This window comes from Bos grunniens, chromosome 5 (genome assembly GCF_055505025.1).
Source record: "Bos grunniens cultivar Pamir isolate PY7600 chromosome 5, Bosgru_T2T1.0, whole genome shotgun sequence".
NCBI classification, from domain to species: domain Eukaryota; kingdom Metazoa; phylum Chordata; class Mammalia; order Artiodactyla; family Bovidae; genus Bos; species Bos grunniens.
The window spans coordinates 65,329,474-65,353,195 of NC_141169.1; the positions used below are offsets into that span (position 1 = coordinate 65,329,474).

General features: G+C 39.9%; 1 protein-coding gene and 1 long non-coding RNA gene across 3 annotated transcripts in view; one reads left to right on the plus strand and one right to left on the minus strand.

The window, feature by feature from the left end:
* LOC147372288 (uncharacterized) overlaps positions 1-23,722 on the minus strand; it is a 32,207-nt gene that overhangs the window by 7,807 nt on the left and 678 nt on the right. Inside the window, exon 2 of one of the 2 annotated variants that reach the window (XR_015163976.1) lies at positions 8,743-8,925. This is a non-coding gene — a long non-coding RNA (uncharacterized LOC147372288). Of the gene's footprint in view, positions 1-8,314; positions 8,926-23,722 lie in introns of those variants that run through there. The other variant, XR_015163975.1, reaches the window with a different exon arrangement.
* NR1H4 (nuclear receptor subfamily 1 group H member 4) overlaps positions 9,360-23,722 on the plus strand; it is a 127,535-nt gene continuing 113,172 nt past the window's right edge. Inside the window, exon 1 of the mRNA XM_086400893.1 lies at positions 9,360-9,489. The gene's annotated coding sequence lies outside the window, so the exon portion shown is untranslated. The remainder of the gene's footprint in view (positions 9,490-23,722) is intronic.

Genomic DNA, 23,722 nt, shown 5'->3' on the forward strand with positions numbered 1-23,722 from the left:
TTAAACAATGTCCCAAATTACTTGTAAATCTTTAAGACATTTAGTAATTTAAGAAGTTGGTTCATGCATTTTATTAGGTAAAATTCTTAGAAGTGTCCTCTATTTAAAAAAAAATGTATGTCTTTAGCCGTTTTGGCTGGTGATACTAGGAAGCTTGATCAGTTAGACAAAAGTATGATTGAAGTATTCCTAATGACTTTACTCAGAATGATATTCAGGGAAACCACAGTAACATAGCAGTAGTTAAACAGTGAAATACTGAACGTAAACGTCTGAGACAACTAGATCCACAGTTAGTGTTGAAAAACTTATCTTTGCATAAGGCAATAACATGGATACTCTCTAAATGTATTTTAAAATTTAATGATATTTGAAAACAATGTTGGCATGTAAAAATGTTGCTTGAAAATAAAATTATTTTCCTTTTTATTGTTTTTGACATTTTTAATTCTACTTTCAGAAGAAAAAGATAGTATTATAGGAAAAATGGTAGATTTACTTACAGTTTGTTATTGTAGGATTTTTTTCCCTAATTTCTCCCATATATATATATTTCTGGTCCCTAACTGTATCAACAGAATTGTGATGTATTTTATAAAAAGAATACTTTTGGGGGGAAAATGCCTGACTCTCTATCAAGTAGTATTATTTATGTCATTGGTATATCATTTATGTTATTATATGTATTTCAATCTCTTTAGTGAAACTATGTAACTTAGAACAATTCCTGGCACATAGAAAGTGCTCAATAAACATTACTTATCATCATCATTATCATCTTTTAACCTTTTTTGGGTTGAAAAGAAAGCATGCTGTTTCCTTTTCACTCTTGACAGGATTTATTGTGAAAGTCGTGCCGTTTTCTGAGTAAAAAAAGAAAACAGAGAAATTTATGGTAGCCAGTGTTTTCTTTTTTCCTTCTGTTAATGAAGTCAATAACTATTTTAAGAACTCATGTTAATCCTTAAGGCAATATTGCAGATTGTGACACAAAGTTGTACTTACTCCAACATTTGAAGTCAGCAGCATATGTAGAAATTTGACAAATTACTTTGATAAATCAAAGCCTTTAGGGCACCTGTCACTTGTCCTTACAGTATTTAAAAAATGGGGTCCTAAGTCATGGTGTTAAAAACTAGAAAACACATTATTTTGTTGTGATGGGTTTAGTAAAGGTCGCAATGAACAAATAATTATATTGGAACATCAGGCAAGTGTATTGAATGGTTTGCAAGTTACTGTACATTTTGCTGCAAATATCCATTTGTAGGTCAGTTCTTAGAGGCAAACTATGGATTCTAGCAAGAAGGGAAGGAGACCGGAGGTGCTAGATTCTTGAGACGAGAAAGTTTGACTGGTCCTTTTTAAACAATGAAAGTTTTGGAACATGAACGTAACAAGAAAAATAGTAATTGTTTAAGAAATAAGGACACATTTATTATCCCTGCCTGGGTGTTAAATTCAAAGTAAAAATTGGAACCTACTATTTCTATTTCACACTGATTCCTTCTGAGCCCAACAGACCTTTTCCTCCCTCCTTGTTTCTTATCTCAGTTAATTACATCACCCTTTCACTGGAAATAAATCTTTGAGTCATCTTTGACTTTTAAGAAAGTAGCCTTTTCTCTCTTCCCTGCCAAGTCCACTTAATTTTGTTTTCAATCTGGAGCTCAATGTCTTACATCACTCTTGGAAAATTTTCAGCCATTCTCTCTTACTATACTGCTTTTGGCCCCTTTTTTCTGTAGGCTCTTTCTGAGAACCCAGAACGGATGCTGGTCTGCGGGTAGCACTCTGACCATCACTTCTGTATTTTCCAGGCTTTTTGCCTCTATCTGTGTTATTCTGGATATCTTCTGACTTATTTTTAAGTCCTTTATTTCTCTCTCTACAAGGTTCAGTCTAGTAAAACTCCACTCATTGTGTTCTTAATTTCAGTTATTGTGTTTTCAATTTTAGAACATTTAGTGGTTCTTTTTCAATCCTGCTATATCCTTAAATAAAATATTTCCAGTTCTTTGCTGAAATTTTCAACACTGTATTTTATTTCCTGGAACTCAAGGAGCTAATTATTTTAAAGTCTGATCAGTGTCACTATCTGGAGACCATGTAATTCTGTGTCTATTTTTCTACTGGTTTTGCTGACTCTTGTTCACAGTATCTCATCTCAGTCTGCGCTTCGTTTTCTTTGATTGTATCCAAAATTATATTGGAAAATTGCTTGTAGAATTTTTTAGAAAAAATGTTCATTTATTTTAGGCTTAAAATAATGTGTGTGTCTGTGTTTGTTTGCTTCCTTTTTCTCCAGAAAGGATTTTCATTTGCTTCTTTCAAGAGCCTGAAGGCATTAGCAATCTGGAATCTCTTTAATCCATTTGAAAGGCCTGAGATATTCTGGGCCACCCAGATGATCTGAAGTTTGGGCTACAGGCAGTGTGGAGACTCTTTTTATTTCAATTTACTCTTGTTTCTGGAATACAGTACTTCAGGGTCCCATCCTACATACTGTGTTTTCCCCAGCATCCAACTTTTATGTCTATACCAGGTTATCAAACTACTCAGATATCAAATACTGGCTTTGTTATAATTAGCAAATGCTCCCAGGAGAAAAGTGACCTTAAATGTCAGGCTTACTTCTCTGGACTTTCATCTTCTCCCAGATGGCCAGATGGTGGCCAGGTGATTTTTCACTGCCATGATGGTTCCACAATGCTTTTTTGAGCAGACATTAAAACATTTTTTGTTGTCTTTTCTAGTGTGGAGTTGGTCTGAACTACCTAGTCTGCCATTAATGGATGCTGAAGTCCCTTTTAATTATATCTTTATAAGTTCTCTAGAACTAATTTATTTCCCTAGGGTTACTGTGGTATTAAATTAAATCTCAAATATCAGCAAATGTTTATTTCTCTCTTGTGTTACTAGCTGAGTATGGGTTGGATTGAGTGGACTGGAGGCTTATTCCAAACAGTCAGTCAGGTACCCAGGATTTATTTTTTCTTCACTTACCATTTTGTTGTTCACAATTTGGAACATATAAGCAATTTTTAAAATATACTTTTCCAGATTCTTTTCCATTATAGGTTCAGTTCAGTTCAATTCAGTCGCTCAGTCGTGTCCTACTCTTTCCAACCCCATGGACTGCAGCACACCAGGCTTCCCTGTCCATCACCAACTCCCGGAGCTTGCTTAAACTCATGTCCATCAAGTTGGTGATACCATCCAACCATCTTATCCTCTGTTGTCCCTGTCTTTTCATGACTTCAACCTTTTCCAGCATCAGGCTCTTTTCTAAGGGATCAGTTCTTCACATCAGGTGGCCAAAGTATTGGAGTTTCAGCTTCAGCATCAGTCTTTCTAATGAATAGCCAGGACTGATTTCCTTTAGGATTGACTGGTTTGATCTCCTTGTAGTCCAAGGGACTCTCAAAAGTCTTCTCCAACACCACAGTTCAAAAGCATCAATTCTTCAGTGCTCAGCTTTAAGAAAGCTGAGAACAATTATAGGTTATTATAAGATATTGAATATTGTTCCCCATGCAACATCCTTGTTGTTTATTTTATATGAAGTCATGTGTATCTCTTAACACATACTCTTAATTTATCCACCCCTCCCCCCACCCCCCTTTGGTAACTTTAAGTTTATTTTCTATGTCCGAGTCTATTTTTTTTGTATGTAGATTCATTTGTATAATTTTTTAGATTCCACATATAAGCGATATTATATGTTTGTCTCTCTCAGTGTGACTTACTTCACTTAGTATGGGAATCTCTGATCTGTCCCTGGTGCTGCATAGGACAATATTTCATTCTTTTTTATAGTTGAGTAGTATTCCATTGTATGTATATACCACACTTGTTTATAAGATTTGATATCACCAAAGAAGTGGGGAGGGAGAAGGAGGCACACTGGCTTTTCACTACCTTACCTGGAAATGCAGTGTTATTTCTGCTCCTAGTTTGGGTGGAGAATAAAGGAGAGCATGTGAATTACTGAGAGAGCACTAGTTGCTTCTGTTACTCAACTCTACTAGGTAGGGGTCTTGTGAACTCTCACTTGGCATATTGAAAGATTCTCCTAACCCTGAGTGCCAAAAATGCCGTGACTGTGCTACACGGTATTCTAGGAGATTGGAACTAAGTCGTAGGGAGCAAATCTTGTATGGAAAGGCTATTTGGGCCCCTTCCAGGAGAAACCACAGAGATTGATATCTTTATTAGAATTGAAAGTCATTAAAGTACAGTAGATTTTGGTCTGATTCAAACCTGGCCTTAATCGCCATGCAGACCAATTTGAAGAGCTATGGAAGCTGAAATTTTCTTTAAATTTCATTTGTCACTGAAATTTTCTTTAAATTTCATTTCTTATGCTAGGCCCGTTCCATATGTGATCTGATTTAATTCTCATGGCCACTCAATGAGGAAATTTCAACTATTTATTCCCAAGTATTTAACTATTTATTAAAATATAAATGGTGTTTCAGAGCAGAACTTATACTCAAGAACTCTAATGGCCATATTTTAATCTTAATTCTTTTTTAAAAGTTGAAGTATATTGATTTACAATATCATATTAATCTTAACTAAATATTAATCTTAATTCAATGTTTAATCTGTTCTCCACCTCTTCTCCTGGCTGCAGTAAATTCAGACCATGGTAATTTTTAAAGTCAGGAGAATGTCCCAGTAATTTCAGGAAGGTGTGAGCGAACTGATGGAATGAGCTGTGGTAGTTTGATCCAGATGCCAGTACAGGGCCAGGTGAAAACCCAGATGAACAGGTGAGATCCCTATTCTCAACAGCTGCTGGACTGGAGTGAGATGGAAGAAAACCCCTAGGGAAAATAGGGGCCCCTCTATTTTCCCAATTTTCCCTGGTTACCCCGATAAGAAGGCTGAACCCAATGCTTACTCTGTGTGTGTGTGTGGTGGTGGTGGTGGTGGTGTTGGGGAGTTTCAGGGGGTTGCCAGAAGATTGAATTTCTCTCAGACATCCAAGATATGGAAACACAAACACTGTCCAGATGCTCAGTACATGCCCTGCACAAAATAGAGGCTCAGTAAACATATTCTTCAAAATCTGATGTACTTAAGGATGATTATGCTGGAGGTGATTTTCAGGTTGATTGGTCAAACATGGCAGGTTAAATGTAAGTCTACTTCCTAAGATTATAATAAAGGAATAAAAGAGCACATAAATTTTCCAGGACAAAGAGAAAGGAAGAGACAACCACATTTGGGGAGTGAAATAGGGATACATCAGCCTTAACTGAGTTCAGCAGAACCAAATCAGAAAAGAAGGAAGCTGTTTTGTGTTACCGAATGAGCGGAAGCTGAGACTTTGGAGGTACCAGGGACAGGTACCTCTGGAGAACAGAGTGAGTGGGTAGACTGACGTTAGAGGAAGGGAACTGAAAACACAGGGCTAGTTGAAGGTTAGAAATGCCTGATGTAGCAACCCTAGTGAAAATGCATGTAAGGAGTAGTTATAACTGCAGAGCTCAACCACTAAACTGCCCCTCCCCACACCTAGTGCAAAATGGGAGCTTTATTTTCTGCACAGGAAATCTCTGGATTCAAGAACACTTGTCATAGCTGCATATAAATTCCAAAAGATAGAGACTTCAGTTTGTTTTGGTCACTGATGAATCTAAAGTACCTAGAACAGTGTCTGGCATTTAATAGCCACTTGGTAAATACTTGTTGAATAAATGAATGAATGAACCTCATTAAACACAGGGGTATTAATTAAAAGTTTCCATCCTAAACACTGAAAACTTTCAGCCACATTCATGCACCAAGTTTCCAAAATGCTGGTCATCAAGCTCATACCCTCTAGGCAAGAGACCTAAGGATTCACAGTGTGAGCGGTAGGAACTCACTTTCTAAGAGAAAGGCTTACAGTCATTGACATTTGGGGGTTTCCCCATCAAAATAAGTAGACCCCTGCCCAATCCTTTCCTGTGGAGGCCACCCACCATGCCCTTCCAATGGGAATAAACATTCATTTATTTAATCTACAATTATTTATCATCTTTAACCCCACTCCAGTACTCTTGCCTGGAAAATCCCATGGATGGAGGAGCATGGTGGGCTGCAGTCCATGGGGTCGCTAAGAGTCAGACATGACTGAGCGACTTCACTTTCCCTTTTCACTTTCATGCATTGGAGAAGGAAATGGCAACCCACTCCTGTGTTCTTGCCTGGAGAATCCCAGGGACGGGGGAGCCTGGTGGGCTGCCGTCTATGGGGTTGCACAGAGTCAGACACGACTGAAGCGACTTAGCAGCAGCAGCAATGAGCATTTCAATTATTGAGCACTTATAATGGTTTGCTGCTACTGCTGCTAAGTCACTTCAGTCGTGTCCGACTCTGTGCAACCCCATAGATGGCAGCCCACCAGCTCTCCCTGTCCCTGGGATTCTCCAGGCAAGAACACTGGAATGGGTTGCCATTTCCTTCTCCAATGCATGAAAGTGAAAACTGAAAGTGAACTCGTTCAGTCGTGTCCAATTCTTAGCGACACCATGGACTGCAGCCTACCAGGCTCCTCTGTCCATGGGATTTTCCAGGCAAGAGTACTGGAGTAGGGTGTCATTGTCTTCTCCGATAATGGTCTAGGCACTGCAAATAGAAGATAAGTGAACAAAATAAGTCTCTGCTCTCATAGAGCTTACATTCTAGAGGACAGACACTGCAAGTAAGCAGGTTGATAATTAAATTCAGTATATGGCATGTGAGAGGGTGATGAGTGCTAAAGACAAACATAGAACAGCATAAGGGGACAGGGAGTGAGGGGTTGGCATATTCAGGGATGTAGTGAACTTTCAGCAGAGACCTAAAGGCAGTGAGGAAGAAGTCAGGAGCCTATTTGGGCCAAGGGTTCCAGGAATAAGAAAAAGCAAGTACAAATGCTGTGCATGAAGTGGGAATACACCTGGCATATTTAAAGAACACCAAGTCTTTTAAAGTGGTTAGGTTCCAGACATATTTCAAAGGAAGACAGAACATTTGCTGAGAAGCATAAGACTGGGGAGGATCAGACTTGGTAGGGGGAGAAATCCAGGATCAAAAATTTTGGACATATTTGACTTGGGAATTTTATTTGCCTATTGATTGGTCCTGGGTGTTCTTTGGAAGGAATGATGCTAAAGCCGAAACTCCAGTACTTTGGCCACCTCATGTGAAGAGTTGACTCATTGGAAAAGACTCTGATGCTGGAAGGGATTGGGGGCAGGAGGACAAGGGGACAACAGAGGATGAGATGGCTGGATGGCATCACTGACTCGATGGACGTGAGTCTGAGTGAACTCCGGGAGTTGGTGATGGACAGGGAGGCCTGGCGTGCTGTGATTCATGGGGTCGCAAAGAGTCGGACACGACTGAGCAACTGAACTGAACTGAACTGATTGATTGCTGAGTAGCAATACCAGTGGGCAGTAGAAGGCAGTCTGGGATTCAGGGCAGAGGTCAGAGCTGGAGCTATACATTCATGAGTCATTGTCACATCACACTGATGGCAGTTAAAGCCTCGAGACCTGGATGAGATCATCAAGACTTGCACATGATTGAGCCCTGGGAGCAGTCCAACAGAGAGACATGTCAGGAGATGAGGAGGAGTTAGCAGAGGATAGGGAAAAGTAAGGAAGCGGGCTAGAGAAGGGGACCCAGAGAGGATGGCATCCTGCTGCTAGGTAAAAAAGGAAGGGCTTGAAGGAGGGGTGATTGTTAGCAAAGGGTCAGGGCACAATCAGTTGCATCAAAGCTGCTATTAAATGAAGTAAGAGGGCTGAGAATGGGCCATTGGAATTGGCGGCATGGAGGTCATCGTTTTAACGTAGTGGTGAGGATAAAAGCCTGATGGAGTGTATTCAACAAAGGCTGGACTTTTTACTGTCTTCCTCTTACATATGAATAGACAGCCAAAGATTGCTGAGAGTTCAGGAAAGTTTCCGATACTAAAGACAGAGTTCAACACTGATAGGGAGGAAGGTAATTGGAGGAAACCCAACATCACAGGGAGTAGAACAAACCTTAATCTAAAAGAGAAGAAAAGTTGTGTCACTGCATGCGTGACACAAAAATAGGTTTGTTTTTTGTTGTTGTTTTTTAAGGAAGAAATGTCCAGAGAAGCAGATACGGCTAGATAGAGAGAATTTTGAGTCTGGGAGGTGACTACGACTCCAGGGCTGGAAAGCTCTTCAAACACAGGAACAGGACCAGCACAAAGTAACCTCTTTCTCTTCTTTTTCCCCCTTTCCTCCCTTCCCCTCTCCTTTCTCTCTCTCTCTGCCGTCACATGACAAAATTAAAACAATTTAGTACTGACCTTGGTGTCCTTTATTTAAGGGAAACAACCCATGGCTGAGGGGCGGTAAGGAGGGGGTAGTTTAATGCTTACTAGCAGTGAAGCAGTCTTCCCAGCGATTTTGGGCAAGAGAAAACTTTTACAAAATGTTAGAAGAAACAACTCAGAAACTGGGTGTGCTTGGCCAGGAGGTCGAGGATGTCTTAATAAGGCGTGCAGGTCCTATTTTCTAGAATGAGGTGAGCTCACCAGCGCTGAGTTGGAGGATTGACTGGGGTTAGATGTTCCCTGTCAGGTGTATCCTGCCAAGTGCAGACTGAGGTGTGATTTGCGAATGTGGGCGGCGCCATCTTGGGATCCTGACAAGTTGAGTTAACCTTCTCATGCCTAATTATAACATCCTGCAGTAAAGCTGAAGTCAAATAACTTAGACATACCATGGATGTGAGAGACTTTGGACACTCTCGGCCATCCGTGTGATGACTTTTTGTAGGATCCGGGTAAACGGGCTAGAGAGTTGCTGCCAGGTGGATCTGCTTTGTCTTTTTTTCCCTCAGCTTAATCGGGTGGGGCTGGATGCAGCCACGTTTCAGTCAGGCTTGTGGCCGAGCAGAACTAACCTGCCGTATGAAAACGAGGAGAAGAAGGGGAACATTTGTTGATGAAATTAACTTCGCCACAAATTTCATACAGATACAGCCTCACAGGAAAGGAGGAGTGACGACAGATCCTGAAGCTGGTTGTGTGCTTAGTCGCTTAGTCCTGTCTGACTCTCTGCGACCGCATGGACTGCAGCCCGCCAGACTCCTCTGTCCATGGGATTCTCCAGGAAAGAATACTAGAGTGGGTTGCCATGCCCTCCTCCAGGGGATCTTCCCAACCCAGGGACCGAACCCAGGTCCCCTGCATTGCAGGCAGATTCTTGACGGTCTAAGCCACCAGGGAAGCCCAAGAATACTGGAGTGGGTTGCTCTTTCCTTTTCCAGGGGAACTTCCCGACCCAGGAATGGAACCGGGGTCTCCTGCATTGCAGGCAGATTCTTTTCCACCTGAGCTACCAGGGAAGCCCCCTGAAGTGGGTTAAAGCCACTGATGTGGGTCGTGGTTGTGAGGTGTAGGCACTGGAGACCTGCAGATTTCTCAACATGAGGTCTGCGAACACACAAGAAAATATGAACCAGATGGTAAGTTGTGACTTCTCTCCGAAAGTCATCTGGAGAGAAGATTTATCTGTAATCTACAGCTGCTGTCATAGTCTCAAAGGTTTCCATGATCCAAAAGAGGTCTAAGATTGGGAATTCCCTGGCAGTCCAGTGGTCAGGACACTGGGCTTGCACTACCACGGGGCACTAGTTGGATCCCTGGTAGGGGAACTAAGATCCCGAAAGACACACAGCATGGCCAAAAAAATAAAATAAGATTTGACTAGAACTACCAGTACTAAATGGAAGGAAACCTAGTAAATTGTAGGCATTGCCTGAGATGCTCTTTGTGGAAAACTGATTCTCTAGCTTAGGCGCCTGGCGTTCTCATAGTCCCAACTTCTTTTTTTTTTTTTTTTTGGAACTTAATTTTCTATCATAGTTCCCATCTCCTTCCTTCATTTGGAGTCTTTGTTCTAATCCTTTTCCATACCCCCTTTCTTCGTTCTCTACTGTTTAATAGATCCACTGAGGAGCTTGGCTTGGAGTGGTGGGGCAATCAGGTAGGCAGGAACTTCTCCAATTTATTTATCATCTTTCACACTGTTCCTAGTAGTGATTATAAAATATTGACATTAAGTAGATAAACTCATTTTGAAAGTACTTGCATGGTGTCTTTTCAAGCTACATGATGTTTGACCATGATATATACTAAAGGGTGATGAGAAACACCCCAGAAAGATGTTAACATCCTTGATTGGAATGGAACTATAAATTAATGGAAAATACTATGAAGTACTGTGAATAAATAGCCATAAAGGCTGGTTAAATATTATCACTTAAAGAACCATTAAGAAATAATGCTATTTATATAACCAAAGTGAATCCCATTTCTCTGTAGATCAAACAATTATGCACAGCAAGAGCAAGCATCTTGGCTTTCACTAATTACAGAATTTTTTTCCCACAAAATGGCTTTTTATATTTTGATAGTGCTGATTGTTTTAGAGTTGTTCCCAAGGATTCATATTCAAAGATCATCTTTCAGTCTGTCACATTTTTAAGAATGATGTAATGCTTTCTTGATTATTTCAACATAACATAAAATGGAAATTCCATGGTTTGAGGTTTGCAGATAGTTCCTTTTTAATCTTCTTTAGGAACACATTTCATAATGAGTTTTGGTCTAAAATGTGATCCTGGTTTTCATCAGAATTTCTCTCACTCTATTTTTGGCTGAAATGGGATAAAGAGTCAAATGACTTTTGACTCTTTTTTGTCTAGTGTTTGTAGTTTCACACAGTTTTAATATGCTTGAGGATAAGATTTCATTTTTGTAGAGAAAGGTTTAAGTTGTCCAGCATATCTCTGTGAGCTGCACTATCTCTCTGATGAAGGCCATAATATTTTATCTTTTTTAGAGAGATCGAAGACCATAGCTTTTATGGATGGATTCATTATTGTTTTAAGGATGAAACTGGTATTTAAAATATGCAAATGTTATGTTACTCCTATTTAAAATCCCAGAGATTTCTGTATTACTTGTCTATCACTTGAGGGCAAATCACCACTGATTTTATGTCTTTGAGACACAAAACTATGTACTGGCTCACACCTCTACGGGTTGGCTATTTCAGTTGGACTCACCCAGGTGGTTCTTCTACTGGTCTTCCCTGGAGTCACCCTTGTGACTGTAGTCATCTTGTGCTTGACTTGGTTTGGATGACCTAGATGGCTTTACTGGCTCTTGGTGCTAGCTGTTGCCTGTGGTGCCCTGGCTCTCTACCACATGGCCTCACATCCTCTGACTGGCTAGACCCAGCTTCATTACATGATAGACGTTATAGATATAATAGATAGAATGTACTTCTTACATTATAAGAAGGAGAGAATGGAAGCAGTAGGGGCCTCTTGAGGCCAAGTCTCAGATGCCTCACAGTGTCACTTCTCCCACATTTTTTGGTTCCAGAGCCATCCCCAATTTGAGGAGAGGGATGATAGATTTCACCCCCTGATGGAAGGAGCCTCAAAATCACATTGCAATGGGACATCCATATTGGATTGCAAGGATTATAGTGATCATCTCTGTAGGCAAACCTACCATAGCTTCTCATCTCAATTAAAATAAAAACCAAATTTTCACTATGGCTCCCAAGTCCCTACATCTTCTGACTTCCTTTTCAATTTTGTATTGTTCCACTCCTCCCTTCATTCATTGCCCTCTTTTCTGTTACTCAAATGACCTCACCTTGTTGTTCTCCCTGTCTCAATGCTCCTTCTTATATCTAGGCTCCTTCTTGTCATTCAGGTCTTAGTTAAATGTCACTAAAAGTATATTTTAAAAAACACTTTATTGAGGTATGACTGGCACATTAAAAAAGCTATGCTTATTTAATGTATATAACTCTATAAGTTTGGGAATATATACATACTCATGAAACCATCATCAGTGTCAAGGTCATAGACACGTCCATCACCACCCAAAGATTTCCTCCCACTATTATTAGTGTGTGGTGAAAACACTGGATATAAGATCTATACTTATTCAATTTTGAGTATACAGTACTGTTGGCTAGACACCATGCTGTGTAATAGATCTCCAGAATTTATCTTGCATAACTGAAATTTTGTAACATTTGACCATCACCTGCTCATATCCCTTCCTTGCTTCCTAACCCCAGTGACCACAATTCTACTCTGCTTTTGTGAGTTTGACGTTTTTTTTTGGCCACATTGTGCAACACATGGGATCTTACTTCCCCAACCAGGGACTGAACCCATGCCCCTTGCAGTGGAAGAATGGATTCTTAACCACTGGCTCACCAGTGGTGGCGAGGGGAGGTCCCGAGTTTACCTGTTTTAGATTCCACATAATAGAACCCTCAGAATGTTTTAAGTTGCCTCTTTCACTTTCTTAGCAACTCTTTATTATTTGTATGCTTTTATCTATTTTATTTATCACTTTCTAAATGATCTTTTTTAAAAAAATATGCTTATTGCTTATTTTTCCACTGGAATTAAGGTCTTTGGGAGCTAAGGCTTTGTCTGTCCTGTTTATTCCTATTTATTCAAGGATGAGAATGTGTCTTTGTAATGGTCCTCAACCTTGGCTACACTCTAGAGGGTGTGGGGTGATGCCCAGGCTGTACTCCAGACAACTAGAAATGCAAAAGGATCCCATAGAGCAGCCAAAAGGAAGGACCACTGGCTAGCCTGAAAACCTCAGAGAAGAGCAGGAACCAGGGCTGGTCTTAAAGAGAAGGCAAGATTTAGAGACATGGGGCAAAGAAGAAAGCCTTCCTCTCAGAAAGGATGTAGGAGGAGCAACAGGGAAAGGAACTAGATATTGCAGAACAAGTAATGCCAGGAATTGACTTGTTAACTTGATTTGATAAGCTGTTGGTACATTGACCATTCTTCCTGAATTTTCCAGACTAGCTGATTTGAAATACTGTGTTCCATTTTCTATGTAAATCAACAACACATCTTTTAACATTTGAGCATCTAAACTCCAACTCTAAGGCAGAAGCAACACAAAATCATAGTAAAATGATGGATCTTTTTTTTAGAAAAATGATGAATATTTTTTAGAAAATATTAGGTTGGTGCAAAAGTAATTGTGGTTTTTGCATTGTTGAAATTTGCCATTTGATATTGGAATATAGTCTAAATAAATGTGGTTATGTTATACATCATTTTAATGCACATTTCTTGCTTTTCATTTTTGCTAATGGCTTCTACTTACTGTTTATATCTATTTTAGACTAGGGAAATAATGTTAGACAAAAAGCAAATTTGAGCAGTTTTATTTGAGTTCAAAACGGCTGTAAAGCAGCAGAAGCAATTTGCAACATCAACAGCCATTTGGCCCAGGAACTGCTAATGAACATACAATGCAGTGGTGGTTCAAGAAGTTTTGCAAAGGAGATGAGAGCCTTGAAGGTAATGAGTGCAGTGGCTGGCCGTCAGAAGTTGATACCAACCAGCTGAGAGCCATCATCGAAGCTGATCCTCTTACAATTGAAAAGTTGCCAAAGAATTCAATGTCAGCTATTCTTCCATCATTCGACATTTGAAGCAAATTGGAAAGGTGAAAAAGCTTGGTAAGTGTGTGCCTTGTGAGCTGACTGGAAATCAAAACGTTGTCATTTTGAGGTGTCATCTTCTCTTATTCTATGCAACAATGACGAGCCATTTCTCTATTGGATTGTGACGTGTAATGGAAAAGTGGATTTTATACAACAAGATGAGTTGGAGAAGAAGCTCCAAAGCACTTCCTAAAGCCAAACTTGCACCAAAAAAGGTCATGGTCACTGTTTGGTGGTCTGCTGCCAGTCTGATCCACTACAGTTTTCTGAATCCTAGTGAAATCATTACCTCTGAGAAGTTTGCTCAGCAAATCAATCAGATGCACCGAAAACTGCAATGCCTGCAGCTGGCATTGGTCAACAGAAAGGGCCCAATTCTTCACAACAGTGCAGGACCACACATCACACAATCAACTGCTTCAAAAGCTGAATGAATTGAGCTTTGAGGTTTTGTTTCATCCGCCATATTCACCTGACCTCTCGCCGACTGACTACCACTTCTTCAAGCATCTTAACAACACTTTTCAGGGAAAACGCTTTCATAACTAACAGGAGACAGAAAATGCTTTCCAAGAGTTCACTGAATCCCAAAGCATGGATTTTTATACTATAGTAATAAACAAACTTATTTCTCACTGGCAAAAATGTGTTGATTGTAATGGTTCCTATTTTGGTTAATAATGATGTGTTTGAGCTTAGTTATAATGATTTAAAATTCACAGTCCGGTACGGGGAGGGAGGTGGGAGTGGGTTTCAGGATGGGGAACACATGTACGCCTGTGGAGGATTCATGTTGATGTGTGGCAGAACCAATACAATATTGTAAAGTAATTATCCTCCAATTAAAATAAATAAATTTAAATTTTAAAAAATAAATAAAAAAATAAAATTCACAGTCCAAAACCATAATTACGTTTGCACCAACCTAATAGCTACTCTGATATGAAAAATCTTGTCATTTAAGAAAGCAACTTTGTATCCTTAACTAGGGGCACAGGAATGATTAAAGTGATGTTTTAGGATTGTTCTGTAAGAACAGATTGGAGATTAGAGGCAAGAAAAGGAAAGAGGTAGGTACCCCAGCCATGCTGGTGTATTTATCCGCATGAAGTGAATAAGGGTCAGGGTGATGGGGACATAAAGTCGAGGGTGGATGTGAGAGGCATTTGGGGGGAAAAAGCAAGTCACAAGTCATGATGATGGGTCAGTAGTGTAACAGCTAGGAGGGAAGGGTGGCCTTACCCTCATGGGTTAAATTATTTTGGTGAGCATTTATATTGATCAGTTTCACAGAATTAAATTCACGTAATGCTGTGTGTTACCTGAATGACAGGGCAAAGAGCAGAGAGAAAAAGCCTGGCACCACGTTTCAAAAACCTAAATCCTTTAGTTTCTAAATTGAGATATAATTCACATACTATACATTTCACTCTTTTAAAGTGTATAATTCAGTGGCTTTTCATATATTCAAGAGGTTGTGCAATTTACATCACTGTCTAATCCGGAACATTTTTATCACCCCAGAAAGAACCCTGTACTCATTAGCAACCATTCCTCATTCCCCTCTCCCCATCTCTTGGAGACCACTAATCTCCTTTCTGTCTATGGATTTGCCTATTGTGAACGTTTCATATACATGGAATCATATAATATATGGTACTTTGTGATTGCTTTCATTTAGCATTTCTTCAAGGTTTATCCATGTTGTAGCATATGCAGGCATGCATGCTCAGTTGTTCAGTCATGTCCAACCCTCTGTGACCCCATGGACTGTAGCCCGCCAGGCTCCTGTGTTCATGGGATTATCTAGGCAAGCATACTGGAGTGGGTTGCCATTTCCTCTTCCAGGGGATCTTCCCCACTCTGGCATCAAACCTGCCTCTTCTGTGTCTCCTGCATTGGCAGGTGGATTCTTTACCACTGAGCCACCTGGGAAGCCTGTTGTAGCAGATATCAGCACTTCATTCCTTTTTATGGCTGAATAATATTTCATTGTATGATATACCACATTTTATCTATTCATCAGTTATTTGGGTTATTTATGCTTTTTGGCTTTTATGAATAATGCCTAAACCCTGCATTTTAAGATTGCCTTTACTACATTCTACATTCATGTGCTATTTTCAGTATTTCAAGGGAACTACTGGAAACATCCCTTTGGCTCACACAGATGTTAGAATGATGCCATTAAAATGGAAGATCAGGCCACTCCTTTTCTCAAAATGCTCCAGTGACTCCCTTCTCACTTGTAGTAAAAGACAATCCTGAGTACAAACTCCAGGGCTCTCTTCAGTCTGTTTTTCTAACTGTATCTCCTGGCCCCACCCTTTGTCTCCAATGCCCTGGCCTTCTAGGTGATACTCAGCTGCACTGGGCAGGCTTTCTCTTCTGGTTCTTGCTTGCACCTCTTCTCCCAAGGATCTCAATGGATCACTGTCACCTCCTCGCTCAGACCTTTTCTGATCTCACAGTTGAAAAGAACACCCTTGGACCCCCACTGTACTTTGCATATCCCATCTCCCTTCTTGTTGTATTTCCCTTAGAACTTATTCTATCTATATATTTTATTTTCTTATTTATAGTCTCTCTTCATTAAAATGCAAACTCTGTAAGAGTAAGAAATTTGATGCATTGTGTTCATCCATATATCCCCAGCACTTAGAATTTCATTTGCCAGATAATAGGTGTTAAATATTTGCAGAATGAATGAGTGAATATACTTAAAATTAGGCTGCTTAGGCTATTTAAAATAACAGATTTTTTTGGGGGGGGGTGTGGTTTGACTGGAAGGATAACCATTCAGTATGAAAGTGTGTCTAACTCCTGATGATCGAAAGTTCTTAAGCGCATAAGTCTTTGACTATACTCATCTGACTAAGGTAAAAGAAAAATACAGGCATCGTCTCTCAGACGCACCAGTTTATTTGGTAGAAAAAACTTCAGAAACCTGGGTCTCTCCTGGGGGAGGCTGTGGGGAACACAGGGAGTGCCTCATGGTGAGAAATTTGGGAACAGCTACTCTAAACAACTATCTGAAAGGATGTTGGTTAATGTGGTTGGTTAATTACTGAGAAATTCCAGGAAAGAAAAAAAGCTACATTTTAAACAAACGTTTATCAGCATGTACCATTTGACTGGTCTACCGTCCAAAGGTTCCTCTTGCAGCTCTTTTTGGCAGCACTTGTGTAAAACTGAGGCAGCAGTAAGTGACAAAGGTTTTATTTATCTCCCGTTATTATCTGTTGACTTTTTAAAAGGCTCAGTAACGAACAGCAGCAGGGTGAAGCAATGTCTTGTGAGGCCTAGGGTTCCCACGAGCCCTCTTGAGACTTTCTGAGCCCGTGAGAGAGAACATCAAGGAATCTTTTTATTATATAGCTGTGTGAAATGAGGCTCCAAAAGGGGAAGTAATGTTTTCAAAGACACACGGTAAAATAAGAATCTGCCAAAGCAAAATGAAGCTAGTACTAATTTGAGAGAATTCATCTCAGTTGTACTCTGATTACACTGGACATTTTCTATGCACAGATTCTATACACATACTTCATCAGTAGTGTGACCTTTGAGATAGAAGTTATCTTTTCCTTTTACTTTCAAGAGATCTGAGACTGACAGAGGCTAACTTACCCCAAACTTCAAGTAAATGGCACAGCTAGGATTCAAATCTCCTTATTCAGATCTGTTGTGAAAATCTTTGGTCTCTTTCTATGAAGTCTTGTGTCTCCAGGTGGGAAAATCTCAGTACAGATCTCATAGTTCCTACCTCCTGACATTCACAAATAATGATGATGATGGTGATGATTATAACGCATACTTACTGTGTGTCTACGTTATTCTAGCTTCTGGGGTATGTTTTAAAAAAGCAAGAAAAATTCCTGCCCTTGTGGGGAAAGAAAGACAATCAGTATAATATAGAAACAGTTTATGTAGTTTTTCAAAGTGATCTATGTGATGGGGAAAATAAATAGAGCAAAGTAAGGGGCATGTTCAAATAGAGTGGTCAGGGCAACTTCACTCAGAAGGTAAATACTTGAAGGAGTTGAAGATACAGTTATCTGGAGTGAAATGTTTGATGAAGAGAGAAGAGCTACTGCAAAGGCTCTGAGGTGGGATCATGTCCTATGGGTTTGAGAGACAGTAAGAATAGTCAGTGTGACAACCATGGTGAGAGTGGAAGCAGAGAATGTTGGTGGGGTTGGGGTGGTGGGTGGTGAGGTCTGGTGGAACAGGGGCCAGATTGTGCCTCATAGGTTACAGTTAAGATATTGGTTGGCTTTTACTCTCAGTGAAATGGGGGAGTCTTTGTAGGATTTGGGGAGGAGAATCAAATTTACACATTAAAAGGATCCCACTGGCTGTTGAGGAAAGTGAAAGGGGAGAAAGGTGGCCACACTAGATACGTGCCTCCTTCAAACATCTAGACAAGTGATGGTGATGGCTTAGACCAGAGTGGTAGCAAGGGAGGGAGAGAGAAATGATTGGGTTCTGGATAAGATTTGCTGAAGGATTTGAGAGAAAGAGAGGAATCAAGGATACCTGTGACCTCCCCACGAGACATCTCCCCACTGAATCTTCTAAGCAACTCTGCTGCAAGGCAGTTGAGGGTTCAAGAACCTTCACGGTATGTGTGCGTCATGTGGCAAAATATTTTTCAGTGTGAAGAGGAACCAAAATACTTAAACTATTTCATCAAAACAATCACTCTATGTAAGACACAATATTTTTAAGTCTCAAGAATCAGAAATCTAGTGCTGTTATCTCTCTATTTGATCACAGTCAGAGTTACTTCATCTTCTGAGCCCGAAGTTCTTTTTCTGTAAGATGGGGATCACTGTTCTGCTCTCTCAATTATGAGACAGTGTGAACTCTGAGCAGTGATTTGTTTGGTTAACTGCTGGACTCACACTTAGAATGGTGCTTGTGACATTGTAGGTGCTCAGCAAACTCAAATGACTAGATGGAAGAGAATGTACTCAAAGATCTTGGGGGTGGGAATTGTAAGTCTATGTTAGGTTTATTATTAAGTAAGACAACTGCCAAGACAAGCAGCTTTGGGGGAGCCTAAATTAACAGGATAATTACTTTGCTTTGACTCAGCCTGTCACTTTTGATTGTTCATATAATGGAATGATGAGGACATCCCCTCAGAGTTTCTAGCCTCTGGTACTCATATGCCTTTTCATAAGCTAGCAGCACCTGGACAACTTATGTAAGAACAACTTTGATGAGCACCCTCTTTTTAATTAAGGACGTCTGCTTTTTCTGTCCATCTCATTAGAGAGTTTCTTTGCACCATGCGTCTGATTGCGGGTGAAGCTGATAATGAAAATATACAAGGTGCATAAAGCCGAGGGGAACTGAATTCTAATCTCGTCAATGAGTTAATACATGGAAACTCTTAGAACTGTAAGAAAAAGCTCCAGAAATACTAGCCGTTCTTATTATCTGTTCGTTCATTCATTCATTCGTTCATTCATTCATTTTCCTCCTCTCTCCATCCCTCCATTTCTTCCTTCCTTCCTAACTCACTAATCCATTCATTTATGGCTGTTTTCTGACACCTGTTTTGTGAAGGGTCTTGTGGTATGTGTAGGGCATATAAAGATGAATGAGATACTACCTCTACTCAGTGAGATATTCACATGAAGCCAATCAGAAAACAATGCAGGAATGGCATCTGTCCAGCCCATCTTTTTCCTGACATCATATTGTTGTTGTTCGGTCGCCCAGGAATGTCTGACTCTGCGACCCCATGGACTGCAGCATGTCCTGGAGTTTGCCCAAGTTCATGTCTATTGCATTGATGATGTCATCCAGCCATCTCATCCTCTGACACCCTCTTTTCCACTGGAGGAGAGAATGGCAAACCACCCCAGTATATGTGCCATGAGAACCTCATGAACTGTATAAAAAGACTAAAATGACATTAATGTAACAAATACCTGAGTGGGTGGTCCTAAGTTCCCCAGACTTTTGAGGTCCCCCTTTCCCTTCATATAGGAATAAAATATTTCCAGCCTCCATCACATGTGGGAAATTCAGCACCCTACGCAAAAGCTTTCTAATGATTCCTGTTTGTCAGTTCTCACTCCAGTTTCTTTCTTGCTCTTCATTTGTCATCTTGACTCCTACTTTTTTTGTGCTAGATCTGAATGGATTTACAATGAGCAACCCAAGCTGTACTACTCAAGCTTACTATGGATAAGAGATTTTTATCATGCATTTTGTGTGGATAATGGGAGATGGAGTGTGTAATTTAAGCACAGAGTAGGAACCTAAGTTCATACTCGATGTCTCAATGCCCTTGAAATTATCAGCCTTTCCTGCAATTCCCCCATTAGAAATGCTCCTCTTTTCTACTTAGTTTCTTGCTCTAAATGTCACTCTGTTTTATTCCCTGTAATTTTCTCTTATAACTTCTCCTTCTGGTCCTTCTAGAGACTGGGGTAGGGGTTGGGCACAAGTATGAAAACAAGAAAACCAGAAGGAAAGTTGTGATAGAAATCCAGGCAGCCAGTGATGATGATGTGGACCATCAAAAGGGGAGGTGGTTAGTGAGCAAACAGATCCAGAAGTTTTTTTGAAGGTAGTGTTGTCAGGTTTGCTGATGGATTGGATATGGGGTTTTAGAGGAAAAAGGTCCAGATGGCCCCAGGATCATTGACTTGAGCATCAGGAAACATAGAATTAGTAAAAGTAACTTATGTTTGGGCTTTCCTGGTGGCCCAAATGATAAAGAATCCACCTGCAATATGGGAGACCTGGGTTTGATCCCTGGGTTAGGAAGATCCCCTGGAGGAGGGCATGGCAACCCACCCTAGTATTCTTCCCTGGAGAGTCCCCATGGACAGAGGAGCCTGGCAGGCTGCAGTCCATGGGGTCACAAAGAGTCAGGCATGACTGAATGACCAAGCACACATACACAACTCATGTTTAATGCAAAATATCTGGAAAATATTTAAAATATAATTAAGAAAACAGTCATTATCCAGAGTTTCTGTTACCTAAAGATCATCATGGCTAACCTTTCCCTGTATTTCCATCCAGTCAATTTTTTCTTCCTTGTTAATTGTTCTAGGTTTTTTTCCTCTGAGTGTGTATATGTTCATATATACAAAAATGTAAGTGCACATATAGAGCAGTGTATATATACATACACATGTATTACTTTAGCTATTCAGTTCAGTCACTCAGTTGTGTCTGACTCTTTGTGACCCCATGGACTGCAGCACACCAGGCTTCCCTGTCCATCATCAACTCCTGGAGCTTACTCAAACTCACATCCATTGAGTCGGTGATACCGTCCAACCATCTCATCCTCTGTTGTCCCCTTCTCTTCTTCTCTGTATGGAATACATATTTATCCTGCTTTTTAAAAACTTCATTATTTGATTGTGTCACATCTTAGTTGTGGCACACAGGATCTTCATTGTGGTGCACAGGCTCTAGCTGTGGCACACGGCTCAGTAGTTGTGGTGCGTGGGCTTAGTTTCTTCATGACATGTGGGATCTTAGTTCCCCGACCAAGGATCGAACCCATGTTCTCTGTGTTGCAAGGAAGATTCTTAACCACTGGACCACCAGGGAAGTCCCTATCCTGCTTTTTAAAAAAATCTTAACCTAATTATATCTTTGAGCTATTCACATTCAGCATTTCTCTGTCAGCAAGCAGCATAATACCACCAAACTTCTTTGTAGCATTATTTTCTGATATTCTGAATATTTTTCCCTAGGTCAATAGATGGTTTGGGAAGACATTTTTAATAGATGCATAGTGTACCACAGGATAGCTGTAGCATAATGTCTTTAGCTGTTGCTGTACTGTGGATGTCATTTCCATTTTCATGCTATGAAAAATAATGCTGCAATCTTTGCATGTAAATATTTGTGTGTGACTGATGATTTCCTCACGAGAAATTGCTAAACATGGAGTCAGCAGTCAGTATTTTAAAGGTTAAAAAAAATGACTTCTTGATAATTGATCATTTCTCAGCATTATACCTAACACATTTTGATGATAAGTTGAGAGTTTAAGGTCCCCAACGGTGAATCATTTAAACACTCACTTATTCAGTTTCTCACCAGGCTTTTAAAACTAGTGCCTACTTCTCTTCCTTGATTAAACTGAAAAGGCTAACTATAATTAATCTGTGTTAATGAGCATGAAGAGCATGTGAAAGTCATGTGGAAACTGATAATTATGAAATCTTTTCATCTACCACGGTGCCTTTTATTTCATAGGAGAAGACTTTCCTTTTCCACCAACCCTATTCCCTTCTCTGCCCCCTATTTGGCAGGGCATGGTCCTGGGCCCAGTGGTAGACATTTCTAAAACTAAGAGCCAAATCTAAAAATAATGAACGTTTTCCTAAACTTACAGCTTCTCTGGATGCTAGCCAAGAATGTCTTAGGATGATGACAAATGACTGGAACCCAGTAAAACTATTGGAGGGTTCCAGAGGTTTGGGCATCAAGCATAAGGACAAAGTTAGGTCTCTGGCTAAAAGGCAGTCTTAGACTTGCACAGTAAATCCTTGATGTATGGTTTGGATTCTGATTCGGCTTTGCAGGGTTGCAACAAGTGTGGTTATATTATTCATCTGAAATACAGTTAGATTCACTTATTATTTATATTCTGTTTGGGTCTCTCCTCCCTACCCACTGCCTCCCTACTTCCATTCATACCCTTATCTTAGTTGATGTTAACTGATTATTTTTGGCATTTGAAACATTCCCGTAATTCCAAGAGTCAAGGCTGTCTGAAAGGTATGTTCAGAGAAGTATCACTGCCAACCTCATCCCTGCTACCCCATTCCCCTTCCCCCATTCTTCCCATCTCATCCCACCCACTCCTCACAGAAAACAATCTCATTAGTTCCTGGTTTATCTTTCCTGAATTTCTTTTGCATGGAAGCATGTATGTTTTCTCATACACTTCTTACAGGAAAGGTAACATACTATATACATTCTTTTGTTCTTGGCTTCTTTTTCAGTTGACAGTATATCCTGGAGACCATAGTTTCTGCTCATAGAAATCTTCCCCATCTTTATTTATTTATAGCAGTGTAACATTTTATTGTGTGAATATGTCATAGTTTATCTGACTACTCTATATTTGAGCATTTAGATTATTCAGTATTTTGCAGTAGTAAACAATGATGCAATGGATAACTACATGAGTATTTGTATATATACTTTTTATCGTTAAGGTGTATCTTCAAGGCAGATTTGTAGAATTGGGATTGTTGGTTCAACAAATAAGTACACATGTAGTTATTGTAATGTGTTGCCAGATTTTCTCCATGAAGGGTTTTACCAGTTTGTATAGCCATCAGCATGTGTGAGGGTGCCTGCCTGTTTTCCCACATTCTGTCAATAGAAAGTACAGTCATAATTTTTAATTTTTGTCAGTCTGGTAGCTGAGGAATGGTACCTTCCCGTACTCTGACTTGTATACTCCTTGTATACTTGTATACTCCATACTCCTCAACCGAGCAAGATTGCCAAGTCAGTTGTGTTTGGCTGCATCCTCCCTGCCCTGTGGCATGGAAACTCTCCATGCAGAAGCTGGGCCAGTCATAAGACTCACCTCATTTCTTTCACTTTTCACAGGGATGATAATCCTGAATTCTACTATCCAATGTCTAAAAAAACCCCTTTGTTTCGTATATTTTGTCTGCTTTTCTAGTTGTTTAAGGTAAGAGCTTAAATTCAGTCCCTGTTATCCCATCAATGGTGGTAGCATGTGAAAGTGAATAAGCTGGTCCAATATTCAACTGATAAGACTTCTAGACACAGAGAGAAAATTATCAATGCTTATTGAAGCAATAGAAAAAAATATTTAGAACTGAATAGACACTTTCTCTTAACACTGAAGAGGCTGAAGAAATTATAAGCAGAGTGAATGCAACCACATCCACCCTGTGCAAATTCGTAACTCTAAAAGAATAAAGGAAAAAAATGGAAAACTTCTACAAATGGAGAAAAAATAAAAGAGAAAGGGAAGCTTTCTGTATAAAAGAAAGAGAAGCCGAGTAGGAACAGGATTCTCATTGCCAGAATGCTAAAAGTTAGCAGACCAAATTTTTAGAGGATTTGAATTTGAAATCTAAAATTCTATAACCAGGCAAATTGGAATATGAGTGATAGTAACATTTGAAGAGAATACTGTGGGCAGCTTAATAGGA